Here is an 18,864-nt window from a genome sequence, read left to right as displayed (position 1 = left end):
TTTCCAAGATTTAAAGAAATTGTGTCCAGTTTTTTACTTCATTTTCCATTCAATTTGAATCATTGAGTATAGGAGGAGAGCCCTGACTTCTCCCATGAAATCCTATTCTCACAACAAAAATTTAAAACTGTGTGAAGTTTAGAGGACATTTGACAGAACAGGATTTTTGCTTAAATTCTCACCATGGAATTGTAAAATCTTCTTTTCCTTCTAAATCATACCAACAATTCTCCCTAGATGGAGAATAATAATGATAGAAAATAGAATAAGAACAATAATATTAAAGCATTAAATAAATAACCATTGATGAAAAAGATTTAATTATTTTTCCCTTTTGTAAAAAATCCATCTACATCCTGGAGAATATCTGGAAATCTTTTTATTAATGAGTAGAAAGAAAGACAAAAAAGGAAAAAGAAATCCAGACAAGTTAAAATAGTGGCAGAAGGTAAGATAGGTCCATAGAAGCATTTGACAGTAAGAAGTTACAAAATAAGAGGTCAGGATGCTCATCTGCCAAAGGATTATCCATTGTATTTCATAATCTGTCCCCCACAAGTATGACAGAGTTAATTGCTAACCTTTTCCATAGCTTTCACAAGGGGAAATTGTCCAGGAATTGGTTTATTTTAGTTTTAATTCCAGTTCCATAGTGCCTACTAACAGAGGCTATACACAGAAAAGACCTGCTATATAAACCAGGTTTTCTATGAACGGAACTGATCCAGGAGGAAGCACTAAACTAAAGCCTAGCCATCAGCACAAATGTCAGGACAGCTTGGCTATGTCTCATGAAGGAAATATAGCTCCACTTCCTTTGGAATGCTATAGTTTGGAAAAGTTGAACTAGATAAACAGGAATTCCTCACATATGACCTACTGAAAATCAGAATACTCCAGACATCACTGAGAAAGAGTGGGCATTCCTGTAAGACAGTTCTAAATCTCACTGAACACTTACTATACAGGTATCCTGAGTATTCCTCTGATTTCCCAATAACTCCAAATCTATTGATCCCTCAGTTTTAGACTCTGCCCCACAGTGCTCTAATCAGTTCTATTGCCATATCATATCCTGGCATTCTTTCCCTATCAGGAACATATAAACAGTCCTAAGAAATATCAGGGAAAATGATAAATTCACATGCTCCCAAGAGGGAGAATATCTAATGGTATCTTCCAATACCAGGAGACCTCAGACAAATATAGTGTTATCACTGAAGTAGGAATTCCCAGAACTCCCTAAATGTTATGCTCACTTTTTACCACATAGACCAATGTAGAAAGAACATATGAAACATTTCATTTTTGTAGATAGTGTAAATCTCTTTGCCAATTTTAGTACACTCTAAACCAATAAGTCTGCACAAGGATATAAAAGGGAGAGTGGGCTCAAGAATTTATAATATTACCATAATTCCAGGAGTCTTTCATTCTTAAGTATTAATATTAGTTTAGGAATGGGGAGTGATTCAATAAATGACTAAACCTGCTTAGGACTGATCTTTTTGCATATGGGTATTTGCAATTAAATGAAGAGGAAGAAATAGAAGAAAATGGTTTTTTTTTCTGCTTAACTCTGAGGGTCAATGAAACCTAAGGAAAACTGTGAAGGATATAAAAGAATTAAGAAACAAGAAGAGAGCAGAAGCCTGTATTGACTCATACTGTATGAGTCTGCTTCATCTATAAAGTTCTCTTTGAATTCATCAAAGGAAAGGGATGTCATACAGATAGAGAGGCACTTACTGATAAGTCTTACAAGCTTTGTTAGGAGGACTTTCAAACAGGTCTGCTCCTGTTACATTGCTCACTTCAACTGAGAACAAGGATAAAAAGATGCCAATGATCAGGTCCCCATCTTGAGAAACTATGGGATGAATCTGGTGGAAGCAGGGGAGGTTTCCCATCCTGTGCTCAGATCCTGGAAGCTGCAGGAGCATAGAGAGGAGAAAAGAAGAAAGCAGTTGAGAAATACTTTTCTGAATAGGGAGCAACATTTCCCTGAAGATTAGCCAAGTTTCAAGGCTGGGAAAACCCACTCAGACTAGAGCAAAATTAACTGGCTTAATCATGGACTGGTGAGGAACTGTCCAGCATCAGAAATGTCCCTTCACTTATTAGATACCCATGCTCTGGTCTGTCTGCTACACCTGAAGAAAAACAATGGGACAATAGTCAGGCCCTAAACCAAGTCAAGGGCAATGATGCAAGACAAAAATGAATGTTTTATAGTTTCCTCAGCTGTTAGATTTTGTTCTGTCCCCTGGCAGCCTTGTTGTTAGATATGGTTAGGGACCTCTCCCATTTCAGTCTCCACAGGGAAGTCTTGGTGCATGAAGAACTCTGGGGAGGAAACTGCCTGAGGCACCTCCAGCTGAGTCTCTGCATCCAAGGGAAAAAAAACCATAAAATATTTTGGACTCTTTTTTTTCTTCTTCCCAGTGGAATCTACAATACAGAAGTGCCTTTCTAGGAAGGCAATTTCTGTGTTTAGGGTAGTCAAAATGGTCTGTGAATAAACCTGTAAAAATTCCCTGGTAGGTGATTAGCATAAAAAAGACAGCTTGATTGATGACATTTTCCCTGACAGCTTCTAAGACCAATGGCCTTGATGTCAACTCCCTCAACTCCCTTCCTCACTTCTCTAGACTAGGCTGTGAGGCACTTTCTTCTGAAGCTGTATTATAGTATGCACAGTGCTCACAAATACCTATCCTACTTCTCCTTTTACTGCCTTGTGAAGATCATTGCATCACAGTCTCAGAGAAAAAAGATGCCTTCGAGATTGCTTAGTCAAATAGATTTGTGACAGAATTCCCCTTCCCAATGACTAGCAATACTGACACAGCAGCGTTATATTTCCTGCCTAATAAGGTTATAATGACAGATTCTGATGATACACATTGTGTTCTTTTGATGATGGAAGTAAAGAATTTAGAGTTACCAGAGCCTCTAGAGTGAATCTGATTTAATACATTCTTTTTATAGGTGAGGAAACTGATGTCCAGGAAATAATATGATTTGTCTATACTTTCACTATGGAGGAGATGAATTCTGTTCATTTGGCTCCAAACTTAATATTCCTGTTGTGCATAAATGGTACCAAAGGAGGGCACAGTTATATCTCATCCATTCCTGAATTATCATGTACTGAAGAGGCCATTCAGGATAAAGCATCATGGCCATAACTGAGTATTCTAGTGTGTGTAATTAAATTACTAGATAAGGAGGAATACAAACCTGAGGAGAACCTGACATCACTCTTACAAGACTAGCCAATCTCAATATCACCCCCAGTTTTGGACATCCCATGTGTGCTGTAGGAGAAAGGGGAAGCAATGGTTTGAAAGAATAATTGGCTAGATGGATCAGTGAATGAATGAAATTGAATTTTATGACTCATTGTGTTACTTGCTGGTGACATCAATACCAAAGCAAAGAGATTCTTTGCAATCTAGAAACTTACATTCTAATAGGGAGAGAGCACATATAAAGAAGTGGTGATCAGGTATGTATATTGTAAAAATTAAATTATATTTATACTAATAAAATATTATATTTTATGAGGTTTATTAAGGAGTATTAGAAATCAAGGAATAAAGAAGATGCAAAATAAAAACCCACATTCCCATGGCTGATTAGCTAATTCAGAATTCCTGCGCTTAGCTTACCACTAACTTACTATATCATTGCAATTGAAGAGAAGAAAGAGAATGAGAGAGGTGTTACTGCCAGTTAAATACCAGTTGTGATCTTGCCAACCTGGGGACTCAGGTGAGATTATAGGGAATTCTGGGAAATACCAAGGAATTCTGGGGATTGAAGTCTGGGGTTAAAAATCTCCATTTTTAAATTTCCCCCTGAGTCCCGAGGAAGGCCAGTCTCTTCAATGGGTCTTGTAAGCATACCAACTTTGAAATTACAATAATTTGAGGATAAGAGGGAAAGAGAACAAAACCATTAATTGCTAGGTGCATTGACAAAAAGCCAGTTAGGGGTCAGTCCCCTTTGGCATAAGAGTATACATACAAATGCATCCAGACCCCCACACAGTTCAAATAACCACATCCCAAAGTTCACACTGGATCTTCTGGTACAGCTTGTGGTCTGTGGAGGCATCTTGAAGGTGTCTTCTCCAAACAGTTAACTTTTTGGATTTGGAGAGGTAACATGTTTCTTAACCTAAAATTACTCTCAAAAGAAAGTTACACTTTGCAATTTAAAATAATAATTATACATTCCCCCCTGATGAGGGTGATTGAAAAATACAGATATCATTTAGGGATGCATGGCTGAGTTATGATGTATATGAATCAATTGGCAAGAGAAATAAAAAACACACAAAAAAACAAAATAAAAAAGATAATTTCTGGATGAAATATAGACTATCAAAGTCTTATGTGTAAAAATTCTAAGTAAAGGAAAAATAAATCTATAACAGGTCCTTGAATCAGGGCCCAATTAAAATGATTTAAGCATTTACCCAATCAGTAGCCCAGACTACAGAAAGTTGCCACATTATGAAAGACAGAAAAGGGTCTAGATTGTAGGAGTCAGGTAGGAGCCAAATTTGAGATACTTGGTAGAATATGGAACAAGGAAGACCTACCTTTAACACATGTTAAACAGCCACAACTACATTCAAGTCCTCTTGTCATGGCTCAAAATTTTCATCAACCCCATCGGGATTGGTTGGTCTCTTTGACCCTGTGCTTAATTGGCACTATACAGTTTAGCTTTGTGCTTCTTTGACACTGTGCAATGGCTCTTTTTTTATTCTCTTGTCCTGGAATCAGACAGAATCATTAAGCAAAGTCCCATAATTTTTTAAACAATTAATGGCATCATTTTTGTAGTCTCAAGCTTTTTGGGTATGCATTAATATTATAGTAAATATTTTTTAAACTTATATTACTGCAAAATAAAAAAAAAGTTAAAGAAAATCTTAATACTGGTGACATGTGTTTCAAATATAAAAAGGAGAGAAAAAATAAAAAACTGAAATAGTATATATTGCACATGCAAGAAAAATATAAAAATAGAGTTTTAAAATTAAAAAATATGGCTTATAATCATTGACACACTGTCAATTTTAACAATTTATTTTCATATTAAGATTTTATTTATTTTATTATTTATTTTTATTATATTTATATATAACATATTATATTATTAATATTAATAAAATATAGAATACAAAGGTTTCTCAAAAAAAAAATGAGATACATTTCCTCCTCATACCTGTCCATGATCCACTGTGAGTACAAGCAAATGATTTTCACAAAGTAACAGTTTTTTCATAACGAACAGTAGTACAACACATAATGCAAATTCAAAAAGTATTAATATCCCCAAAATTCACAATAGTTCAGTTAATTACAATTAATTACAATAGCAAAGAAATCCACTATCATATTTCATATAAGTCTGCTGTATGAAGTTTAAAGCTAATGGGGGGGGAGCTGGGTAGCTCAGTGGATTGAGAGTCAGGCCTAGAGATGGCAGGTCCTAGGTTCAAATATGGCCTCAGACACTTCCCAGCTGTGTGATCCTGGGCAAGTCACTTGACCCCCATTGCCTAGTCCTTACCTCTCTTCTGCCTCGGAGCTAATACACAGTATTGACTCCAAGACAGAAGATAAGGGTTTAAAAAAAATAAAGCAAATGGATGCTTGTCACAAGTTTTTCAGGTGTAGCAATGTTTCAACCAGGGAATGATTTTGTTTTGTGTCCTATCTTGTATTGCCATTTAATGACCTTTTGTTATTTATTTTCAGGTCTAATTGTTGTTTCAGGTTGCAAAATCTCACTATATGGCCAATTTTTCCACAAAGGAAGCATCTTTGATTATTGGATCTCTGTCTAAAGGGTTGTATATCTCTCCTTGGTCTATAAGCTTGCAATGTAGCTATGTTTTAAATTTCATCAATTTCCTTTTGTTTAATTGTGCTATTTGACTCCTTGAGTTTGGCTTTACGCTCTTTTATTATTTCATCTTTGTCACTTAGGATTTCTTTATGACCTGTGAATATGTAAGTTGCATTTTTCTTAAATCTTCCAGAATTAACATTTCCCAGTCTTGTCATTGAAGCTTAAAATATGTTCTAATAGGTGTGTTACCCCTTTCACAAAATTGTCTCCTTATGTGTTGAAGATTTTGTTCATTTAAATTTTCAAAGCCAAGCACATCCTCATCTACTTGAACAAATTACCCTTGTGGGACAACACCTATACTCACTCAAAAAAGAAAATCTGTATTAGTGACCTTTGTCACTAATATAGTTCCTTTTGTAACATTTTGTGCCTTTTCTATTTTTTTGTATTTTCTTGAATGTGTTATTGCTTTATCTACCTGATTTGCACTCACATGGTTTTATCTACCTCATTTGCACTAACAATATGGGTCATAGCAAGTCAAAGAGGAAATGAATCTTATTTTTTTAAAGTAGCCTCTATACTTTACCTCGATGATTGTAGAATATACACATTTTAATATTTTTGCTTTTATTCCTACATGTGTCATACAGTATTTGATTTCTATCTCTCGTTTTTTGCCTTTGAAGTCCATGTCCCCAGTATTTTAAATGTTTTTACTTGTTTAGATTTTTGCAATTGTGAATTTTAAAACTATTCCACCCTTCTCGGACATTACTTTAGAACAGTGGTTCTCAACCTTTCTAATGCCATGACCCCGCAATACAGTTCCTCATGTTGCAGTGACCCCAAACCAAAAAATTATTTTGGTGGCTACTTCAAAACTGTAATTTTGCTACAGTTATGATTCGGAATGTAAATACCTGATATGCATTATGTATTCTCATTGCTACAAATTGAGAGGTTGAGAACCGCTGACTATTGGATAAAAACTGCTGGGAAAATTGGAAGACATCAGTGGAGAGATTAGGTTTGCATCATCATCTCACTCCCTACACCAGGATAAACTCAGAATGGGTAAATGGCATGAATATAAAAAGGAAACTATAAGTAAATTAGGGGAACACAGAATAGTATACATGTCAGATCTTTGGGAAAGGAAAGACTTTAAAACCAAGCAAGAGCTAGAAAAAAAATCACAAAATGTAAAATCAATAATTTGGATTACATCAAATTAAAAAGGTTTTGTACAAATAAAACGAATGCAACCAAAATTAGAGTGGAAGCAACAAATTGGGAAACAGTGTTCATAACAAACTCTGACAAAGGTCTAATTATGCAAATTTATAAGTAACTAAGCCAATTGTATAAATAATTCAACCAATCTCCAATTGACAAATGGGCAAGCAACATGAATAGGCCATTTTCAGTTAAAGAAATCAAAATTATTAATAAGCACATGAAAAATATTCTAATTTTCTTATAATCAGAGAAATGCAAATCAAAACAACTCTGAGGTATGTCCTCACACCTATCAGATTGGCTAACATGACAGCAAAGGAAAGTAATGAATGCTGGAGGGGATGTGGCAAAGTCAGGACATTAATGCATTGCTGGTAGAGTTGTGAATTGATCCAACAATTGTGGAGGGCAATTTGAAACTATGCCCAAAGGGCAATACAAGACTGTCTGCCCTTTGATACAGTCATAGCACTGCTGGGTTTGTACCCTAAAGATATAATAAGGAAAAAGACTTGTACAAGAATATTCATAGCTGAGTTCTTTGTGGTGGCAAAAAATTGGAAAATGAGGGAATGCCCTTCAATTGGGGAATGGCTGAACAAATTGTGGTATATGTTGGTGATGGAATACTATTGTGCTGAAAGAAATAATAAAGTGGAAGAATTCAATGGGAACTGGAACAACCTCCAGGAATTGATGCTGAGTGAAAGGAGCAGAACCAGGAGAACATTGTACACAGAGACTGACACACTGGGGTACAATAGAATATAATGGACTTTTCTATTAGTGGCAATGTAGTGATCCTGAACAGCTTGGAGTAATCTAAGAGAAAAAACATTATCCACATTCAGAGGAAAAACTGTGGGAGTAGAAACCCAGAAGAAAAACAATTGCTTGAATACGTGGGTTGAGGGCATATGACTAGGGATGTAGACTCTAAATGAACTTTCTAATGCAAACACCTACAACATGGAAATAGGTTCTGATCAAGTACCCATGTAATACCCCTGAAATTGCACATTGGCTGTTGGAAGGATGGGGAGCCGGGAGGGAGGAAAATAATGTTATTCTTGTAACCAAGGAACAATGTTCTAAATTGACTAAGTAAATTAATTAAAAAAAGATAAGACTATCTAAAGAATGGGAACACCAGTAGGGTCTTGAACCATGAAGCATCTTTCATATTAAAACAGAGGAAGGTAATCCCAACTTTAAACAAAATTGAACAAAAAAGGAGCAGACATAGGTCTAAGTATGGCATGTTTTAAAGACAGGGAAACAGGGGTTTGGTTGAAAATTAAGATAAATGTTGTGAAGGTGTAGAAAGTAAGTGGATATTTTTTTCTGGAAAGATGATGGAAGAGATGGTCTTTCCTTTATATAATTTATTCATGATAAATCAATGAGAAAATTAGAATGAATTAAAATGATGATGAAATACCTTGTTAATTAAAAAAAACTCTTATGAACACATGAATACTTGTCACATGTTCTACAGATTTAGCCAATCTTTCAACCTTAGATGAGATATTTTTAACAATGTCTATTATTGCCATTATTCCAAAATTTGGTGGGAGAAACCAGAAAAACCTCTGTACTATTGATGAAGAGTTACAAATGTAATAAATCCATTTCGAAGCTACAAGGCTTCACAGGAAAAAATCATTCCCAACTCCTGGATGAGATTATAACACATCACAGTGCAATTAAGCTACTTGGGCACTTCCCTCCCTCTTGGTATGAGAGTGTAATACTGTAACAGAACTGTCTCCAAAATGTCCCAATCATTTGCACGTGGAACTGAGGACTAAAAAGTGAAAATCATTGCAGATATGTCATCTACTATGTTTTCAATAAATGAAGAGATGGGAAAATACAACAATGTCAATGCGCTTTACTTCAACTACAAATGGACCATTAACTCTTGTTACAAAAAACTCAGAGGCAGGCAAATAAGCAGTCAGAGACAGTTGTGCTCCCAGATATGTAAAAATCACTTTTGAAGACCTATTAAAATCAATTGAGATTATTAAATAATTAAATTCTCCAAAGCTTTCATACAGGTGGAAACCAGTTTGATGGAGTCCATTCATCAGCTCTGTGTGACAATTAACTTAGGCAAAAAAGGTACAAAAAGCTGTTTATGGGCTTTTCCCAATGATATGTTCTTCAATGAAATCATAGGGAAGGTACAAATAAAGACAATGTAACAGAATAATTCAATTTTGCTAGCTTACAAAGTTGTTAACAGTATATTACATACATCTTGTATTTAGAATTATGTTACAAAGACTTCTTTATTCTGGGGAGAGGAACAAACTGAAACAGTTAACATCATTAAGGCAATGTGTTCTGAAAAGACTTAAAATTCACCTCCAGACTCTTTGAGGTTCCTTCCCATTCCAGGTACCATCAGTCATCTAAATCCCTTTGTCCATACCTCTGGGGTCCCCAATACTGAGGGAGAGTTCCCACACTGAGTATAGATATTTGGGTTTGAGTTTTGATTTGCTTCATTTGAATAATTATTTCTCCTACCAATATCATTATTCCTGAAACTTCTATTCCTATTTCCTCAATTTCTTTTCTTACAATTCATAATTACATTACCCACTTTTCCACAAAAATAACAAATTAGTGGTTGTTTTGTGGATTCTTGTAAGGGATCTCCTTGCTTTGCTTTTCCAATTGTTTCAGTTAATTATTTTATTTCCATCCTCAATGTCTCCACTAGAGTAGTGTTCTCTTTATCCTTCTCACACTGTTTAGCACTTAATTCCTTTATTTTCTTCCCTAATGTTTCTACTAAATGAGTGTCCTCTTCTTTTTCCTTATGCTCCTCAAAAGCATAAACTTCCATTCTTTTTAAGTCTTCAAAGTTCATAGTAGGCCAGTTTGGAAACTAGTAATATAATTCTTAACTACCTTATAATTGTTTTTCATAAATTGAATTCTGATTTGTCTAAAATCCCTTTCCCTATCAAGATCCAATTCTATATACCTTTCTCCCAGCTCAACAATCCTATCCATAAACTGAGAGGGGTTTTCACTGTCTTCCTGTTTTAGATTCTCAAATTTAGTCCATGTTCCAGGCCTATTAGAACAAGCTCTCATAGCTTTTAGTAATGCATTTATAGTCTGGCATAGTTGTAAGTAATCTTGCTTTGAATTTGGGTCCCATTTGGGATCTTCAGTTGGCCAACTCGATGTTCCCTCTCCCTGGGCCTGATTAACAAGAGAAATAATCTTGTTCCTTTCCCTTTCCATTTGCAAGGCCTGGAGCAAATCTTCCACATCAAGCCATGTGGGATTATACTTGCAAAAATTATTTCAACTTTATTTATGAGCAATATACGCTCACATTATAAGAAAGGTATTTTTTCTTTGTATCTCTCAATGTCCTATGGAGAGAAAGGTGTATGATGTTTAATGTTTACTAAATCTCCACTTCTGTTAAATGTAGGAACATCCCTTGAAGGTAAAAGGACTTTATTTCAATTTTCTGTGGTAACTGCTGCTTGGCCTTTGTTCTGGAGTTCAATGGAGTGGGTTGTAGTGAGGCTAGTAGGGGAAGGGTGTGGGGTGGGTAAATGGAGAGAAAAGGGTTTGTAAACCTCAAAATTTCTTAGACTTATAAATGTTGGAAATTTTACCATTGGGAAATTTCATACTTGAAAAATTTCCTATTGATAGTGGGTCTTGACTATTGGAATGTGAACCCCATTGGCATGGGAGGTTCCTTCTCTTTCCTTCTTAAGATTACTTTAAGACAGAAACCTTTTGCTGAACAATGGAAAGGACTTTGACCTATGCTTAAGCATAGAACAGGAATTTCTTTGAGTCATGATTGATTTTAGAATTGATACAATGGAGATACTTGGAATCAATCTCCACCCTATTCAGTCCTAACAGGATTGAGTAAGGGCTGCAGCCTAGATCAAAATTTAATTATTCCAATCTCTACCCTACTCAGGTTAACAGGATTTAGAAAGGGCTGTAGCAAAGGAGCAAAGATTTAATCATTTGAAAATATGACCTTCAACAGACATGTGCAAAGCCTCTGGGCGGTCCTGGGTTAAGCTAGAGCCTCCATTGGCACAGGGAAATTGATGGACAGTGATTGGTAGATGTGAGAACTGAGGGGAGGCAACTTGGATGGTTTCCTTAAAGATGAGGGGGGTCTGGAGACTCGGGGTGGTGGTTGAGGAGTTGGTCGGAGTGGTGGCAATGTACTCTGAGAAGCTTGCTCTGAAGGAAGCTGAAGGTGGGGGCCTCTGAGACTGTTTCTCCATTTTGGACACGTGAGTAATAGGGACTGATCTCTTTTCTTTGCCTCAGCTATCTAAGGGCTTGGGCCTTTTGGCCCAGCCTAAACAAAAGGGGTATTTAAGCCCTATTCCCTTCTCTCCCTTTTTCTCTCTCTCTCTATCTCTAATTCCTTTCTTCCTCCTATTGAAATTAAACTCCATAAAAGGTTGACAGCTGACTTGAGTTTTCATTTAGGAATTACATAGCTGAATTCCTTGGCGACCTTAAATTAATATATATCAGTCTTTTAAAGTGATTTCCTTGTCACAGGTTGGTCAGGGGATGGGGAGGCAGAGAAAGAGAGAGAGGATTGGATTGGGGGTGTGGGGGAGAGGAAAGGGGAAGAGGCCAGGGAAGAGAGGAGTAGTCTGGGTGAGGTCCAGAGGAAGAGCCATAGTAAGGTGGGTGGGATAGGTCAAGAGAAGGAGGCTAGGGAAAAGGATTGCCAAGAGAATAAGGTAAGTTGGGATGGTACAGGTGGGGATAGGGGAGATTGACAGGTACTGGGTAGTTAGGAGAAGGAGGGTATATGTTGTAGGGTGGTAAGGGAGGGTAGAGAGATTGGTAGGAAACTGTATGGGAGTAGTAGGGGATGAGAGAGGTCTGACAGCGAGAGGAACTGAAGGGTTCAAGTCCTGATTTGGGTCACTATGAGAAGATACCTCCCCACAAGCCAGGTGAGATGATCTAATCAAGTGTTCAGGAGGAGGAATTAAAGGAGTTAAACTAGAATGATTTGTTTCCAAAGAAAGTATGGTTTCCTCACTAGAGGGAATGGTTGATTTATCATCATGATATGCCCATAAGAGCCAGTATTTATAATCTTGGGAATCTTTGTTTTTAATGACTAACTTCAAGTCTTTTAAGATCTTGAAGTCAAAAGAGCCATATTTTGCCTATGTATAATATATGTCCATCCAGGCCTTGAAAAAAATTTTGGCTTCTTCTTTTGTCATCCAATTCTCCTTAGGTATATTAGGAGTATCCCAACAATTTAAAAGTTTATGCAGGGGTGAATCTGGAGGAATATTTCCTGATTTCCCTTGATTTGTTGCAGTATTTCCTATAGTGTCAAGTCTGTCTGTCTTAATCTTCCTATTTAATCTAGTCTGACTATTGCTAAATGGTCAGTTTAAACATTGAAAAATTCCCAAAACATAAAAACATGGAGATACAAAGTTTTTCAATGCTATTGTGGAAGGCAATGAGTGTAGGTTAAAAAAATAAGCTAATATAAGGAACTAAATATTTGTTGCACAGCAAGAGTACTAATAATGAATTGCACTTAGTATAATTTTTGTTATTAATAATTAGTTATAATATGTTTGTTATAATGTTGTTTTATAATCAAGAATAGTGAATAATCATAAACAACATGTATCAATTATCAATTAAAATTATGAATAATTAATGATAGTTGGTAGTGAATAATGATAGTTATTGAAAAATAATAATTATTGTTATTGATAGTATCATTAATACTATCATGTTCTATAATTATTCCTTAATATTGCATTTAATTAATTTGATTTAATTTTGGCTTTTTTCAATTTTAGAAATTTGGTTTTAATTTTAATTAAATATTATTAATATTTAGTTATTAATAATCCTTTTATTTAAATGTATTCGATTTAATATCAGTATTTTGGATTAGTAACAGCAGTAGGGAAAGTATTTTCTTTTAAATTAATTGCAGTTTTAATTCTCGACAGTAGGTGGCACTATAATTGCTTGTAGAGTGGAATACACTTGAACTTAGACTTTTATCTAACTAGATTAATGTGGATTATTCTTCAAGTGTATCATTCCAGGAACAGAAAGGACAAGGTTGTGCTCCAGAAAATATCTTGCTTCTGGAATCTCATTTATTCCTGATCTGACCCTGAGTATTTCTGTCTGGCTTCAGGAGGATGATATAACATTTGGGAATAAAGATGCAGCCCAGTAGCCCAGCACTGGAGGCCAAGATGGAGAAGATCTCCACAGCCACCATGGCCTTCCCTTTTGTGCTCTGATATGTGGGCAGAAAAGTGATCCAGACACTGCAAAACACCAGCATGCTGAAAGTGATGAACTTGGCTTCATTGAAGGTGTCAGGCAGGTTTCTGGCCAGAAAAGCTACACTAAAGCTCCCCAGAGCCAGAAGGGCTATGTAGCCCAAGACACAGTAAAAGGCAAAGGCAGAGCCCTCGTTACATTTAAGGATGATGTGGCCATATTGAGAGTGTGTGTCCACCTCTGGAAAGGGGGGATAAGTTCCCAACCAAATGCCACAGAAAATCACTTGCAACCCTGAGCAGATGAGGACAACATAGACAGACATTCTAGGATCCATGAACATGCGGATCCTGCTCCCTGGCCTGATACCCTTGAAAGCCAGAACCACTATGATGGTTTTGGCCAAAACAGAGGAAACAGCCATCGTGAAGACAACTGCAAATACTGTTTGTTGTAGGAGACATGTGGTAGTGGTAGGATGGCCTATGAAGAGCAGGGAGCAGAGGAAACAGAAGATGAGGGAGATGAGGAGAGTATAGCTGAGAGTCCTGTTATTGGCTTTGACTATGGGAGTGTCTTGGAACTTCACAAAGACCCCCAGAACCAGAGCTGTCAGTAAAGAGAAGAAGACAGCCATGAAGGCCAGAGTCATCCCCAAAGATTCTTTCACATTTAGGAAGGTGACAACCTTGGGGAGGCAGTGTTCTCTCTGCTTATTTGGATATTCATCCTCTGGACACTTTGTACAATGTTCTACATCTGCAAGAGACAAAGAAGGATTCAAAGTTTAGATTCAAAGAATTATTCCTATATCCAGATATAGGAAATAGTCATGCTAGTTGTGACACCTTCTTCTGAGTCCAGAGGTCAGAGGATTCCCATCTTGCTTGGCTGAGATTTACTGTCTTCAATAAATAACATGACACCTAAGGCTAGACCCAATCCCTTCATGTTCATTATCACTAGCTGATCTTAAATCATTTAATTATATTTAATTGATTAATTAAAAGAACTTCCCCATGGTTTCATATTTTATGTTCTTTCCCTCCCCTCTTCCACCCACTTCCCATAGCCAATACAGAATTCCACTTTGTTTTCACATGTGTCATTGATCAAGACCTATTTCCATATTATTGATATTTGCACTAGGGTGATCTTTAGAGTCTACATCCCCAATCATATCCCCACCGACCCATGTGATCAAGCAGTTGTTTTTCTTCTTCTTTTTAAATTAAAACCCTCACCTTCCATCTTGCAGTCAATACTGTCTCCAAGGCAGAAGAGTGGTAAGGGCTAGGCAATGGGGGTCAAGTGACTTGCCCAAGGTCACACAGCTGGGAAGTGTCTAAGGCCATATTTGAACCTAGGACCTCCCATCTCTAGGCCTGGCTCTCAATTCACTGAGCCACCTAGCTGCCTCCAGTTGTTTTTCTTCTGTCTCTACTCCTACAGTTCTTTCTCCCATTTGCTATTTTTAATTCATTCTCTTAGTCCAATAAACTTGGAAACTGGAAGCTGCTAGTAGCAAATGTGAAGATCAGTTTGTTGTGGTTTTGTTATATTGTGCATCAGCAACTCTAGGAATAGGTTGCTGCATTAATCTTTCATTTATTCCAGCTCCTGATTCACCCCCTTCCATAATGAATTTGTATGAGTTATATATATATTTTGCAGATGTTTATACATGTTGTCTCCTCCACGAGAATTGAAGCTCTCTGAAATCAGGAATTATTTCCATTTTGACTTTGTGTCCCCACCATTGATCACCAGTCTGTCACATGTCACTATCGAGTGACTGATTGATGATTTATTTCTTATGGAAAAATCCTCTTTTGTTTTGTAAATGGTCATCCTGTTAATGCTCAGGAAATTGATGCCTTTCCATGATATATTCAATTCCAAAATATACTAATAGCATGGCTAATCAAATAGCTTCAACCTAAATTCTCATTGGGTCACAGATTGGATTCTTTTTCACTTGTTTTTGGAATAGCGAGTTGACCCTATTTTAAATCTCTCATTTATATCTATGAAATTGTTTGAGAATTACCCCACAAATGGTATTCCTATAACCTTCCCTGGCCCTCTAGAGCTATCTTGTTTTCAGCAGGTAATCTCTTCTCCAAGATACCCCCTTTATTTCTCTTGGCCTCTCCCTCTCTTTTTTATGGTTTTCTATAACATGAATCTTTCAGGCCCCAAAGAGGCCCCAGATTCTAAACTGAATTGTCTCCATGTCATTAGAGTTGAAAATTCCAATAATCTGCCTACTGGTGATGTCAGAAATCCCTACAGAAGCTGTCATTTTACTATAAAGTATAAGTACACATAAATTGCAACATGAATAAACTATAGGACTTGGAGTCAGGAATGCCTAAGTTCAAACACTGCTTTAGACATGTACTAGTTATGTGACTATGGGCAAGTCACATCTTTGTCTTAGTTTTCATACCAGTGAAATAGGGATAATAATACCTCATGTCATTGTGGTGAGGTTTAAGTAAAATAGTGTAGATAAAGCACAAAATAAAAGCACACTATATAAATGCTAAATCCAATAATAACAATAATCATCATCATTATCATCATCACTAAATTAGTAAATATCTCTGATTCCAGGGAGGAGAAACATGTGTTCTCATAGCAAAGCAGGAGAACAGATAATGGTAGGACCTAGAATTTGTCTACATTCTAGGAACTAGTCATAGAACCAATCTTTCCTCTACTTTCCTCTTTTCCATTCTATCTTGCCTTGAAAAGAGTCTAAAGCAAGACTCAAATGTAATACCAATGGGTGAGTCATAATATCTAGTCTTTTCCCAGATGCCATGATATATTGACTCCCTAGGTATTGTCATCCAAGTGTATATTTACTCATCCTAATTTTGTCCCATTCTTTGATTCCTGAGTTTATTCATTTTCTGATGTCACTCCATATTCAATGTGATGTAGTTGATGGTTGGCAAAAAAAGACCTGTCTTCCATTCCTCTCTCTGAAACATACATTCTTGTAATTCTATAGTAGTCAACCAACTCCTCAATGTTCTAGAATAGTATAAGACAATAAGGTTTACTTTAGGTGCTGTGAAAGGAAATTCTTGGTTCTCTTTTCTATTCTGAGTTTGCACTCATGAAAAGGGAATCCTTTGTTCTTTTTCTTAGTTGGAGTTTAAGCTTTGGTTAACACCAACTTAAGTACCTCACTAGATTTTGAAGACAGGATTAATTCTCTTTTGTCTTCCTTTTGATTGAATCAACACAAGCTTAAACTAGGTGGAGGAGCTCAAAAACCACTTAGTGAATTCACACCCTGCCTAGTGCTAGGTGAGAAGCCAGCAAGATATTGGGAGAGCTCCACCCTTTTTTCTAACTCAAATATCCAGAAACTTGTGAATTCTTTTAAGTGTTCACACATTCAGAAAGGTATGGTTCCAAAGGTGTGAATCCTAGGAGAGTTGCTACCTTCAGAGGACAATAGGTTTAACAATTTTGGACACTTTGATTGGTCCCTGTGAAGAGGGGTGGGAATAGAAACCACCACAAAAGCCACAAAAATCTTTGGGCTGGCAGTCTGGTGAAGTTGAATCTTGTGGAGAGTGTCTCCTGGAGATAGTCATCAAGGAACCTCATTGGAGACTGCAGAGTGGATCCTGACTTCAACTTAGACTCTGACTGCTGGGCTACTGTGGAAGAGGTGAATGCTAAAATGAATGCAATAACTGTATTTTGCAAGGTTATCTCATGAAGAAATGAGATGAAACACTGATTGCCAATTGGGGGGATTGGAATGGAACATTCCAGTTAAGAAAAGGAAAGAGCAGTTGGGGGCTGCTGGTCTTTCCTCTTTGACTTGAAGAGGAAAGAAGCAAAATCTTCATTGAGACTACTTAGCTACCAATTTACAAAATCCCTTGATGAGCAGGAAAAGATCCAGACCATTTATCTGTGTTACAGTAGTGGTATAGAGACTTTTTTCCCTTTGGTGAAGGAAATAGTCTGTTCTTAAGAAGACTCATTCAAGCTATATCTTTGAGACAAGAAATACCATAATCTTGACTCTATAAAGACATTAAGATAGTCTGGGACTTAGTCCCTAGACTTGTGCCTCAAACCCCTGAAGACATCTATAGGAGGGAGATAACTCAGGGACTCCCTGTTTCCTCTTTCCTAATTCATACCATAACCCCTTACCCAGCGAATAGCTAATTTATTTTACTGAGGACTCAGACATCTTAAATGAACTAGAAAGGGATTACAAATACCATCAACTAAAGAAGAAAGAGACTGAAAGCTCTAGTCAGATCTGACTCTATTGTTCAAATAGCTCTGCCTGGGGGGAGGGAGAATTGGTATTACTCTTTATCTGTTCCCTCTCTCTCAAGTACCTGTCAAAACTTTGGTTCCTTTGATTCCTCACTAGTACACTACTTGGTTGGGTGAGTGAAAAGGCTGACTCCCTTTCCAATTTCCTAAGAGACCAGCTTCCATCTTGGAGGAGGCCACATGATTACTCACTACTAGCCCTCCTGGCTGTGTACAAGTATAGGTATTTTCTCTAACCTCTTTCACATTTCTCTATTTTATTGTTTCCCCTCTATTTTGGTAAATAAACTGCACCCTACCATTAAATCGAACCTTTATAGTGCTGACCTGCAAAGTAAGAAGCAGTTCCTAATTGGAGAATTCCCTTTAGCAGTGATGTCACAGGTCCTTCTAATCTCAACCTCTATCCTTATCATTACCTTTTTTATATTGTCTAAAATAATTCATAAAGTTAAATGCCTGCTGCTTTTAGCATTCTCTAGCATGTCTGAATTTTCTGCGTCACTCTGGATCAAATGTGAGACATGAGTTGAATATTGGACTGTTAGTCAGGAGCAATGGGTCTTTGGATGGCTCAATGGTAACCTCACAGAATTATTTAATTCTCTGGATTTCATGTTTGACATAAAATGTATTGAAAAGATGATCTCTGAAGACCCTGCTTGGTTTCAACACTGGTTCAGTCATGTGTAGATGATCCTCTGAAACCAGATCCACAAATTAGAGCAATGGAAAGAGCGCAAAGCCAAAACCTTCTGATGGACTATAGATTTATTATAGAAATATTCGTAAAGCTCCAAGAGAAATATGCAAACAGTATAACGTGGTCCACCAAGAATTCTACCTGAAGGATCTGACTAACTCAGGGGAATACCTCTGTAATTCAGCAGAGGCACTAGTTCTCCCAGTGAAATCAATAAGTATTTTTAGAGAGCATGAATGACTTGCTTTGGGAAGTTATTCAATAATCAGTAGAGTGGAATTACAATACATACTTTTTCTTCAATGGCAGGACCAATGTGTTTCCATTGTTGAGTACCTCTTACCAAATTCTCCCTTTCTCCAGAAATATATCAGTATTTAGACTTTTCCCTCTGTGGGCAGAAGTTGAGAAGT

The 18,864-nt window shown here is 36.8% G+C and overlaps 1 pseudogene; it reads right to left on the bottom strand.

The window, feature by feature from the left end:
* Nucleotides 13,292–14,188, bottom strand: VN2R664P (vomeronasal 2 receptor 664 pseudogene; annotated as a pseudogene).

This window comes from Monodelphis domestica, chromosome 3 (genome assembly GCF_027887165.1).
Source record: "Monodelphis domestica isolate mMonDom1 chromosome 3, mMonDom1.pri, whole genome shotgun sequence".
Classification (NCBI taxonomy): Eukaryota; Metazoa; Chordata; class Mammalia; order Didelphimorphia; family Didelphidae; genus Monodelphis; species Monodelphis domestica.
This window is presented reverse-complemented; position numbering and strand designations above follow the sequence as displayed.